This window comes from Geotrypetes seraphini, chromosome 3 (genome assembly GCF_902459505.1).
Source record: "Geotrypetes seraphini chromosome 3, aGeoSer1.1, whole genome shotgun sequence".
Taxonomy (NCBI): Eukaryota; Metazoa; Chordata; class Amphibia; order Gymnophiona; family Dermophiidae; genus Geotrypetes; species Geotrypetes seraphini.
The window spans coordinates 324832905-324844002 of record NC_047086.1 but is presented as its reverse complement, the minus strand read 5'-3'; positions in this window follow the sequence as shown (position 1 = coordinate 324844002).

Below are 11098 nucleotides of genomic sequence, written 5' to 3'. Positions count from 1 at the left end.
CCTTCACCAAAGCTCAAATTAAACACAGGAGGATTTAGGGATCTTCCATTTTTATTATTTTGCAGGACCCCCGCACAACATCTGTGCCATTAAAAAAAGAAAAAAGCCCCAACAGCTAAGTGGCAGGAGGTTGCTTTAGGGTTTCCCCTGCCGCTCAGCTGTTTGGGCTTCCCCAAACCGGCTCTGCACATGTGCCCAAGTCGCTTTCAGAGCGACTGCTCTGACAGGAGTACGTCAAACCTCTGTGCAAATCATTTGCATGAAAACTTGTTGGAACATCGATCGCTGCTCCACAATCGGCCAAAAGATTTGGCCAACAGCATCCGTGTTTAGTGCATCTAGCCCTGAGTCCTTTAGTGTTCGTGAGTACTTGTCCTAAGATACGCATAATAAGCCTCCAAAAGGTTAGGAGATATGCAATCTATTTGCACCAGGGATCACCAAGAGTCAGACTTTTAATATCTGACCCTTGAAGCCTCTGGCTACACTCTGGGAAGGCCTGAAGCCTCAGTTAGAGGGAAATGAGGGATGTATGGAGCAAAGAGTACTCTTGCAGCAGTCTCTTGTTGTGCTTTGCCCTGCAAGAGGGTTAGGGGCTGATTCTATAAACGGGCGTCCTACCGCTGTCTGGCAGCCAATTGGGACGCATATTTTTAGGAAAAAACTACCCGAGGCAGGTGGCCTACACTATAGACATTTTCACAGGTCTAGAGAGACATGTAGGGACCCCTAAGCTCACCAAGGCTGGGTGTGGGCATGGTTTCACCTGGAAGTGACCTTGCACGAGTTTAAGCAGCCCTTGGCATCTCCTTAGAGCCATTACAGATGTCTGAAATGTAGGCCAGCATTTCAAATAGACACGGCCATTGAGCTGATCGCAGCAAGGAAATCTCCCTGCCGCCCTCAGCTGAGTGGCTGTGGCAGGAACCCCCCTTCCACACAAAGTTGGCCAGCAGGAGGGATGCCCACTTCCTCCCGTCAGAACCCCCACCCATGAAGTAAGCTGAGCCGAAAGGATGCCAACAACCCTTCCGACACCTCCTCCCCATACAAACCCCCCCCCAAAGGCTCAGGCCCCCCACCCTGCAAAATGTAAAGACTAACAAATACCAATCATCACATTGAAATATAACAAAAATAGAAAATAAGATACCATGGTATTGGATTAATACACTTTTCTATTAGCTGTCAGAGACCAAAATCTCCTTCCTCAGGTCAGTACCAAATACTGCTGTTACGGTATCCTTTTAAGCATTACTTCTCTGTGTCTCTATTTCACCTCCCCTTTTTCAACACTACCCCCTTCATTATTGCTCTCTCTATGTGCCCCTGCCGCCTCTCTCCCTTTTCAGCATTGCCCCATCTGTATCCTCATCAACTCTCCATTTCAGTATTATCCCCCTCTGTGTGCCTAAAGAACATAAAAACTTAAGCATTGCCACATTGGGATAGACCAAGGGTTCATCATGCCCAGTATCCTGTTTCCAACAGTGATCAATCCAGGTCACAAGTACGAGGCAAGATCCCAAAAGAATAAAATAGATTTTATGCTGCTTTTCCTAGAAATAATCAGTAGATTTTCCCAAGTCCTTAATAATGGCTTATGGACTTTTAGAAAATTATCCAAACTTTTTTTTTTTTTTTAACCCTGCTCAGCTAACTGTTTTTATCGCATTCTCTGGCAACAAATTCCAGAGTTTAATTACCGTATATACTCGAATATAAACCAGGATTTTTGGGCCAAAAAATTGGCCCAAAAATGGGGGTCCCGGTTTATATTCGAGCCATTGCCCCCTCCCAGAATTATTGTAGGCCGCTTCCAAGCTCTGCACTCTGCCCCTCTCCCTGCCCATCGTACCTTCTCTGCCAATCCCTGGTGGTCCAGAGGTGCAGTAGGCAGGAGTGAGCTTTCCACGCTCCTGCCCCACTGCTAACCGGCTGCTGCAAGATCAAGTTTTTTCACCTGCTGAGCAGCACCGAGCAGGAGTGCGATTTGGGGCAGCTGCTCAATTTGCGGGAGCCAGTAAGGAAGCCTCTCAGCACAAAGCAACAGCGCCAAATTCGTGCTCCTGCTGGGTGCCACTCAGTAGCCGAAGAAACTCAATCTCGCGGCAGCAGTGCAGGAGCTCCGAAAGCTCACTCCTGCCCGCTGAAGCACCAGGGATTGGCATAGGAGGTATGAGGATAGGACAGGGAGGGGGGACAGGGTTCAGTGCCTGGGAGGGAAGGAGGGAGAGTGCAGAGTCTGACAGGGGAATGAAGGAAGTGTGCTGGGTGCAAAGCCTGACAGGGGAGGGAGGGAAGGAAGGGTGCTAGGTGCAGAGCCTGACAGGGAAGAAAGGGTGCTGGGTGCAGAGCCTGACAGGGGAGGAAAGGAGGGAAGGAAGGAGGCTGGGTGCAGTGTCTGACGGGAGGGAGGGAAGGGGGCTGGGTGCAGAGCTTGGCAGGTTGGGGGCTGGGTGCAGAGCCTGATAGGGCAGGACACTTGAATATTAAGTCATCTGACTTATATTTGAGTCACCATTTTTCCTCCTTTTAGGGGGGGGAATGTGGGTCTCGACTTATATTCGGATCAACTTATATTCGAGTGTATATGGTACTTGTGAAGAATAATTAAGTGAAGATAAGCACTCATATAGAATAGCATTGAAGGCCAATTTCAATGCTCAAATTTGAGTGGCAGGGCTTACACCTGCTGAAACAAGGTTTAATTTTTAGCATCCAAACTGAGCACACATCCCCAGTATTTTATAACATTGCACAAATTTTAGGAATGCATCTGATCTTCTCATGCAACTCCTATGGCCAAGCCCCCTTTTAGATTGCTCACTTTGGGATTTTGGCACACATTATTATATTTTGATACACATCTGATAACCTTCACAACATGATGCCTCCCCCCCCCAGACACTACCGATCCTCACAAATACATTCAAGAATCTTCAGGCAATTGGCCTGTGCACTCTTTCCACTTCTATCTATTTGACATCCTGTAAGACGTGCCAAACCCCAGCCCTGGCTGACCTCTACTTACATTCCTGCACCCGATCTGCAGAACGTCACTGACTAAAATCCCACACTCACGCTGACTTTGTTCACTTCAAATTCATGCTGACCTCCTTCCAAACTGCCTTTTACTTTCAAAACAAGGCTACTACGTCCACTTGACTGATTCTCTTGAATCCAACCCTTGCCGTCTCTTTGCCTTGCTTAACTCAATACTCAAAATACCCTTACCTCTGATTCCTCCTTCACTTTCTCCCAAGACTATGGCTGAGTAATTCCATGACAAGGTTAACAAGATTAACCTTGAGTTCTCAGCTGAATCACCTATGCCTCTCCCTCCTCCTGTTTGTCCCGCCATCTCTCTGCCGACCCATGCTGCCTTTTTTACCTTCACATCTATCACAGAGGAGTAAACTGCATATTTTCTCTCCTCCAAACTCACCACCTGTTCCTCCGATCTACTGATCATCATCTCTCCTACTATCATCTTTGCTATCCGCAACCTGTCTCTCTCTACTGTGACTGTACCCAATGCCTTTAAACATACCATACTTACATCGCTCCTCAAAAAACTCTCACTGGACCCTACCTGCCCCTCCAATTATTGGCCTGACACCCTCCTCCCCTTCTTATCTAAGCTACTTAAACATTCTGTTCACTGACATTTTCTTTACTTTCTTTCATCTCAAGCTATTCTTGACCCCCTTCAATCGGGCATTCACCCTCTCCATTCTACAGAAACTGCCTTTGCTAGAGTCTACAATGACCTGCTCCTGGCCAAATCCAGAGCTCTGTTATCTCATGATTTTCTTCCTACCTTTCCCATCACACTTTTAGTGTATGCTCTGGAGGGTACCCCTCTGCTACCATTCCACTCTGCTACCATTGATCGGCATGCCTCAGGGCTCTTTTCTGGGACCTCTTCTTTTCTCCTTCTACACTTCTTCCCTTGGCACTCTAATCTTCTCCCAGACTTCCAGTATGATCTCTATGCTGACAACTCGCAAATCTACCTTTCTATGCCCAAACTTTATATAGCAATTCAGGCCTGAGTCTTGGCCTGCCTGTCTGACATTGCTACGTGGATGTCTTGCTGCCATCTAAAGTTAAACATGGCCGAACTCCTTATTTTTTCTCCTAAACCTGCCTCTCCTCTCCATACATTCTCTATTTTGGTGGATAACACTCTCATTCTCTCTGTCTTGGCTCACAACCTCTGGGTCATTTTTGACTCGTCTCTGTCTGCATATCCAACAAATCACCAAAACCTGTCGCTTCTTTCTATACAACAATGATAAAATCTGGAATTTCCTTTCTGAGCATGTTACCAAGACCATTATCCGTGCCCTCATCACCTCTCACCTGGATTACTGCAATGTGCTTTTCACAGGTCTCCTGCTAATCCGTCTCTCTCTCCCCCCCCCCCTTCAATCTGTTCAGAATTCTGCTGAAATGTTGTTATGCTCATGTTACCACTCTCCTAAAGTCACTTCATTGACTCCCTGTCTGCTTCTGCACACAGTTCAAACTCCTCTTACTGACCTACAAGTGTACTTAGTATGGGGCTATATTTCCAGAGATGTTGTGGTTCGATTGCAGGTGCTTGATGGAGTGATAAATGCTGACAAATATATAAAGGAGGTCCTTCAGCCCACGGTCCTGCCCTCAGTCAGAGACATCTATGGTGCCAGTCGACCATTCATTTTTTTAACAGGATGGCACCCATGCAACACAGCCAAGAAATGGCTCACCTGTTTCAAAGAGAATAAGGCTGAGTTGCTGGACTGGCCATGAAATGGCCCACATCTCAACCCCATTGAGAAACTCTGGCCAGATTAAAGAGAGCAGTAGCGCCAAAGCAACCGTCCAACAAACATGAGCTGATATCAGCAATAATCAACTCCTGGTTCCACATAATAACACCTAGTGATCTCCAAAGACTTGTGGACAACATGCTAAGAAGTTGTGAGGCAGTAATCAAGGAGAGAGTGTAGCGCAGTGGTTAAAGCTACATCCTCAGCACCTTGAGGTTGTGGGTTCAAACCCATGCTGCTCCTTGTGACCCTGGGCAAGTCACTTAATCCCTCCATTGCCTTCCCATCCATTTCCAAATACAATTAAGACTCCTCTTACTGACCTACAAATGCACTCACTCAGCTGCCCCTCACTATCTCCCCCTGTGTTCCCCACCCCCCATGAGAAGGGTATAGATAGAAGATTACTGTGCAGGTCCTGGATCTGTTGGGCCGCCGTGTGAGCGGGCTGCTGGGCGCGATGGACCTCAGGTCTAACCCAGCGGAGGCATTGCTTATGTTCTTAGTTCTGCTCAGCTGGTAAGTCCCTCCTATCTGTGCCCTTCTCTTCAACTGCCAACTCCAGACTCCATTAGATAGATTGTAAATCCACCGGGACAGACAGGGAAAAATGCTTGAGTACCTGAATAAATTAATGTAAACCATTCTAAGCTCCCTTGGGAGAATGGTATAGAAAATTGAATGAATAAATATCAAACACGCTACTAGTGAGACTGATGAAGTAATTGGATAACTGGACAAATTAACAGTATTAGCTTTGGTAGCTTATGAACAGCATTATTTTTGTGAAATGTGCCAAATATTATGCTGGTCTTGTTAAGTGATTATAGAGTTTCTGTTATTAGTTGAAAATTTATGCATTAAATACAATTATCATGTTATAGCCATGTTTTTTAAAGTGTAATTCCTAAAACTACTACTATTTATTATTTCTATAGCGCTGAAAGGTGTACACAGTGCTTTACATTTAACATTCAATAGACGGTCCCTGCTCAGAAGAGATTACAATCTAATTTGGACAGACAGACAGGACATCTCAGGGGTGGGGGGGTTTTGGCAGAAGGAATAATGCTAGGTGTTTCCATAATTTTGGTCACTAGTGTTTATGAAACTGCAGTGACTGCCCATAACTGCAAGGATCAAGTTTAAATTAGGCATCACTGCCTTTAAGATGCCGACATGCAATGCCCCCAACTACCTAACAGAGCTGGCATCCTACTCCAGGGCGCCTCCAACAGATCACCAGAAATCTTTTCCATTTAAAATTCCCAGCATGCAATAACATTACTTAGAATGTGAGCCCACCGGGACAGATAAATAAAGTCTACCAGGCTAATTAACTTTTGCATCCAATGTCAATTAAATTAGCAAAATCCTGGAACCAACTACCAGTTACACTATGATCTTGTGACCACTATCTCAGCATTATAAAAGCATTTTTTACCAAGACAGGGAGCCAACCCAGAAGTAATTGATAATTGTAAAAGCACATTTCTAGACTGTCTAATGCAGTGTCACGCAAAGTTATTTTTAGCTCTGGCACACTAATGGAGCAAATGTTTTTTGTGGCACACAAAGAAGAAAACCTGGCCCCACTCCGGCCTCCGAGCATGCGCAGACATCCGCATATGCTCGGAGGCTCATGCAGGAGCTGCCCTGAGCTCTCATGCTGCCAGAACATTTATGGAGGTATGCTGGGGAAAAGAGAGGAGGAGAGGCACTGGTAGTGACAGACTCATTATACGTCATTCCCTGACGGCTCACCCGGAATTTCACCATGGCACACTACAGTACTGTGTTGTGACACAAAGTTTGTGATACACTGGTCTAAAGCAAATCCTGGGACATATCGATGAGCCGGTGATCTACTTGAACTTGTAACTATGATCTATCTGTATTAGTAACTACTGATCTACCTGTGCTAACAACTCTATTGAATGTTCATGTCAAAATGCCTATTGTAACTTCCTGGGAAATTGACTCAACCTCATGTAATCTTTTCTAGTATTTCTGAGTTGCGCTATGCCTAAACAGATTCAAGGCGATTTACAATGTAAGAAATTGCAGAGTGTATATAATACATTATAGCAGTTTAAGGGGAACAGAGTTATGAACAGAGTAATAGGGAGGGAGAGTGGGGGCATTATGACTGCACTGTTATAACATTTGAGATAAGTATGGGATATAGTGACATTAAGTATTTCAAGTTAGTTGTCTACGGTGTGTATGCTTTCAAAGAAGAGAGTTTTTATTTTGGGGGATGAGAATCTGTTGTAAAAATGTTTCCATTCTGATGTCAGTGGGGTGGTTGTTCTAGGTCTTGGTGCCAAGGTAAGTGAAGATCGAATGTGCGCTTGTATTTAGCCCCTTTGGGAGATGGAAGGAATTGACAAATACATTTATGAGCAGTTCAGCATTTTTTGCATATAAAATTTAGAACATTATTTATACATGATAGTTTGGGGGTGATATGAGTTTTGACAGGTAGCCAATGTAAGTACTTATAGTAAGGTGAGATGGAGTGAAATTTTTTTAGTTTGAATATTAGTCTGATCACCGTGTTTTGAATCATCTGTAATTTGTTCAGGAAAGTAGAGTTTAGGCCCACATAGAGGGAGTTGCAGTAATCCAGCTGGGACAGTATAATCATTTGTGTTAGTACAGCAAAGTAATGTAATCCGACCTTGAACTGAATAGGTAAAGGCGGAATAGAAAATCTGATAAATATAACATATTCAAATCAGGCTCAAAGGCCACTTTTTTGAGCTGCTTTAGGTCCTAACCTTTCCAACTTGTAATATACTATATCTGTTTCTCATTCCCTCTGTAGCTTACCTTTTTCCTCATTTTGTGGAAAGAGAAACTAGAAACTTCTACTTATTTGCTTATCCAAAAATTAATGGGTGTAGCTATAAGACCTTCTTAGATAGGACCCTAGCGTTTCAAGCTGGTAGGCAACAATCTTGGTTAGGTAAATGTATTTAGTAAGCTATGTTATCCTATTGCAGTTTTCGTAAATTAATTAAGAACACTTTGTTCGATAAGTTTATTACTTAGTGAGTTTTATTATTGAAATTCTATTTTACAAATATTTGTATTTTTTATTGTATTATTGTATTTCACTGATTGTCCAGCTCTTTTTAGTGTAAACTGCCTGGAACGCTTGGTTATGGCGGTATAAAGAATAAAGTTATTATTATTATTATTACTAGTATTTTAGCCCATTACATTAACGGGTGCTAGAATATATGTCTGTCTGTCTTTATTTCTGTCTTTCTCTCCCTCCCGCTGTCTTTCTTTCTGTCTCTCTCTCCCTGGCCCCCTTTGTCTGTCTGTCTTTCTGTGTCTCTCCCTGACCTTGTGTCTTTCTTCTTTTCTTTCTGTGTCCCTTCCTCCCGCTGTCTATCTTTCTTTCCTCTCCCTGGCCCCCTTTGTCTGTCCGTCTTTCTGTGTCTCTCCCTGCCCCTGTGTCTTTCTTCTTTTCTTTCTGTCTCCTTTCCTCCCGCTGTCTATCTTTCTTTCTATCTATCTGTCTCTCTTCCTGCCTCCTATGCAGCAGCGTTTCTCTCCCCCACTTCCCTGTGCAGCAGCCACAGCAGCATAACCTCCCCCTCCATTCCCCTGTGCAGCAGCATTTCACCCACCCTACTTCCCTATGCAGCAGCAGCATTTCGATCCCTCCCACTTCCCTGTGCAGCAGCAGCATGTCTCCTATCCCCCCTTTCCCTTCCCGTGGTCTGGCCGGCTCCCTTAGTCCCTTACCGCCCCCCCCCTTCCCTTCCCATGGTCCCGACAAACCTTCCGATTCCAGCAGCATCTGCAGCACTCTACACACGCTGCTTCAGGGCCTTCTACTGCCCTGATTTACTCTGGCACGTCCACGATGACATCATCAGAGACGCGGCAGAGCAAATCAGGGCAGTAGAAGGTCTCGAAGCAGTGTGTGTTGAGTGCTGCGGACGCTGCTCGAGTCGGCAGGTTTGGAGTTGGGACCGTGGGAAGGGGTGGGGGTGGGGGTGGTAAGGGACTAAGGGAGCTGGTCAGACATCGTGAAGGGATGGGAGGGTCAGACCGTGAAGAAAGTACTTATGGAAAGCCGTTGTAACCTCGCATACACACTCTTGCCAGCCACGGACATATGGATCAGGGAACACGCCGGTAAGAGTGCGCATGCGCGGCTAGGGTTTTATTATATAAGATTACCTCTCTACCTCTTCATCCCTTTATATTTCCCCTCATGAGCAGCATATATTGATTCACACTTTCTCCTGTGTATCTGTCATAATTAGATTGTAAGCTCTTTCGAGCAGGGATCGTCTCTTGTGTGTTTAATGTATAGCACTGCATGCACCTGGTTGCGCTATAGCAATAATAAATAGTAGTAGCAGAATAGCTTATAGTAAGATGCATGCACAAATTCAAATTAATACCAATTAGTATCCAATTATTGGCACATTAGTCTAACTGGGTGCATATCTTGGATCAGAGCCCAAAATCGGGCACTATATACAGCATACAGTCCAGGATGATGCCTAAATTCCTTCAGTATTCTCATAAGACTGAGAGAGCAAGATGGGAGATCGGGCACTAAGAAGCTCAAACCTGCTGAGAGTCATGTGCTACCAGAAAAAAAACAGAACAGCTACTTATTTGTTCATTCATTCCTTCGTTCCTGATATATTGCCTTTCTGTTCCAGAGGTGGCATTGCTAACAAATCTGTGAAGCAAATAGAAGGATTGAAAAACAAGGGGAGGAAGGGTTGCTGGCTTGAAGGAGTTGGAAGTGGAGACAGCATAGTAAAGGTTTACAGGAGGAGGGGGGATAAGCATGAGCATAAGGATGTGGACAGGACTAGGTGGGATGGAGATGAAGGAGAGTGTGCTGGGAAGAGGGGCTGGGGAACAGGGATAGAAAATGTACGGGGAGATGGGCTTAGGGAAAGACAAAATGTGTAGGGTAGATTATGTTAGTTACACAAATTACGCTGAATGCACCCAAGCAGCCGGGTTGACTGTATCAGAGGGAACCCCTCGGGTCAACTATGCTTGGTCCAAGAATGATCTTAGATCTCACACTGATGTTTAGTTTTGTTTCATTTGCTGGAAAAAATAGTGATGATCACTGCTTTAGGTCTTCCAATTCCATTCCCCTATACAGGTCTTCCAATTCCATTATTTCCTACAATAGGAAGAGCACAGTGCATGGTGAGGGTCTAACTCTAGAGGACCTCTACAAATCTTAAAATTTATATAATGACCCTTTTTAGCAAAGATTATTTTGTTTAACATTGCTATGGCATAAAGGAGCCACACTGGGGCAACCAAGAGCCACAAGGATATAATTTAGCTATTTTCTGTAGCCTGCAATGGAGACGGATGGGTTGCACAGAGCTGTGTTTTTTATTTGAATGTATTTTGCTTTATTAGCTAATCCTTTCCTGGAAGTTTGGCATTTTAGGAACACATTGAATTATATTTTATTGGAAAATTCTCTTAGGGATATGACACACATTTTCTTAGAATTGCATTTGTAGTTTCTTTTGAAGGAGAACTGGAATTCTCTGATACTTAGGAGATGATTAAAAAGTATAAAGATTCCATGTTTGTTGAGATTTGACACTACCAAAAGAAGCTTGCATAGTTTTCTCTTGGCAAGCTCTCTGACACAGTTCTGTGAGTTTTGACTTTCTTGGGTCACACAGGTAGTGTAGTAGAAATCCGATGGCTTCTTCCACACTAGCAATTGCACCTCTTCTATGTTATTCACCAAATGTCAGGTGTTGGCTACTTCTACATTCACAAGGTTTTAGAGTCCTTTTTACTGGTGTCTCCTGTTTTTCTCTATATGCCAGTGAGTCATTTTCCTTGGTGTGTCATGATCCTCCCCTAGAGCTTGTGGCAGCCCTGCCAAGGAATTAGTCAGCAGCAACTTGCTTCATCTCATATAATTTCTTCCCCCTTTGCAAGGATTCTTTTGCACAGTTTCTGAAGAAAAAAATCTGGATCCTTCTTTCAAATTGCCCAGTTTCACTCTGGATCCAACTCCATGAGAACGGGATACCTGTGCAGGGGTGCTCCTGGGATTTATTATTACTTAGCTACAGGTCTACATGTTCATCTTTAAATATGTATTAATTGCATATTCTCTACTTTGATTTTTGTAACTAACTTTATATGATTTAATACCTATAGATAGCTGCAGAGCCAAAGTTAGGAGGTAGCATGTAATTAGATTGATTGAAAAAGTATTAATAATTCAAAATAAGATGACAAAATTT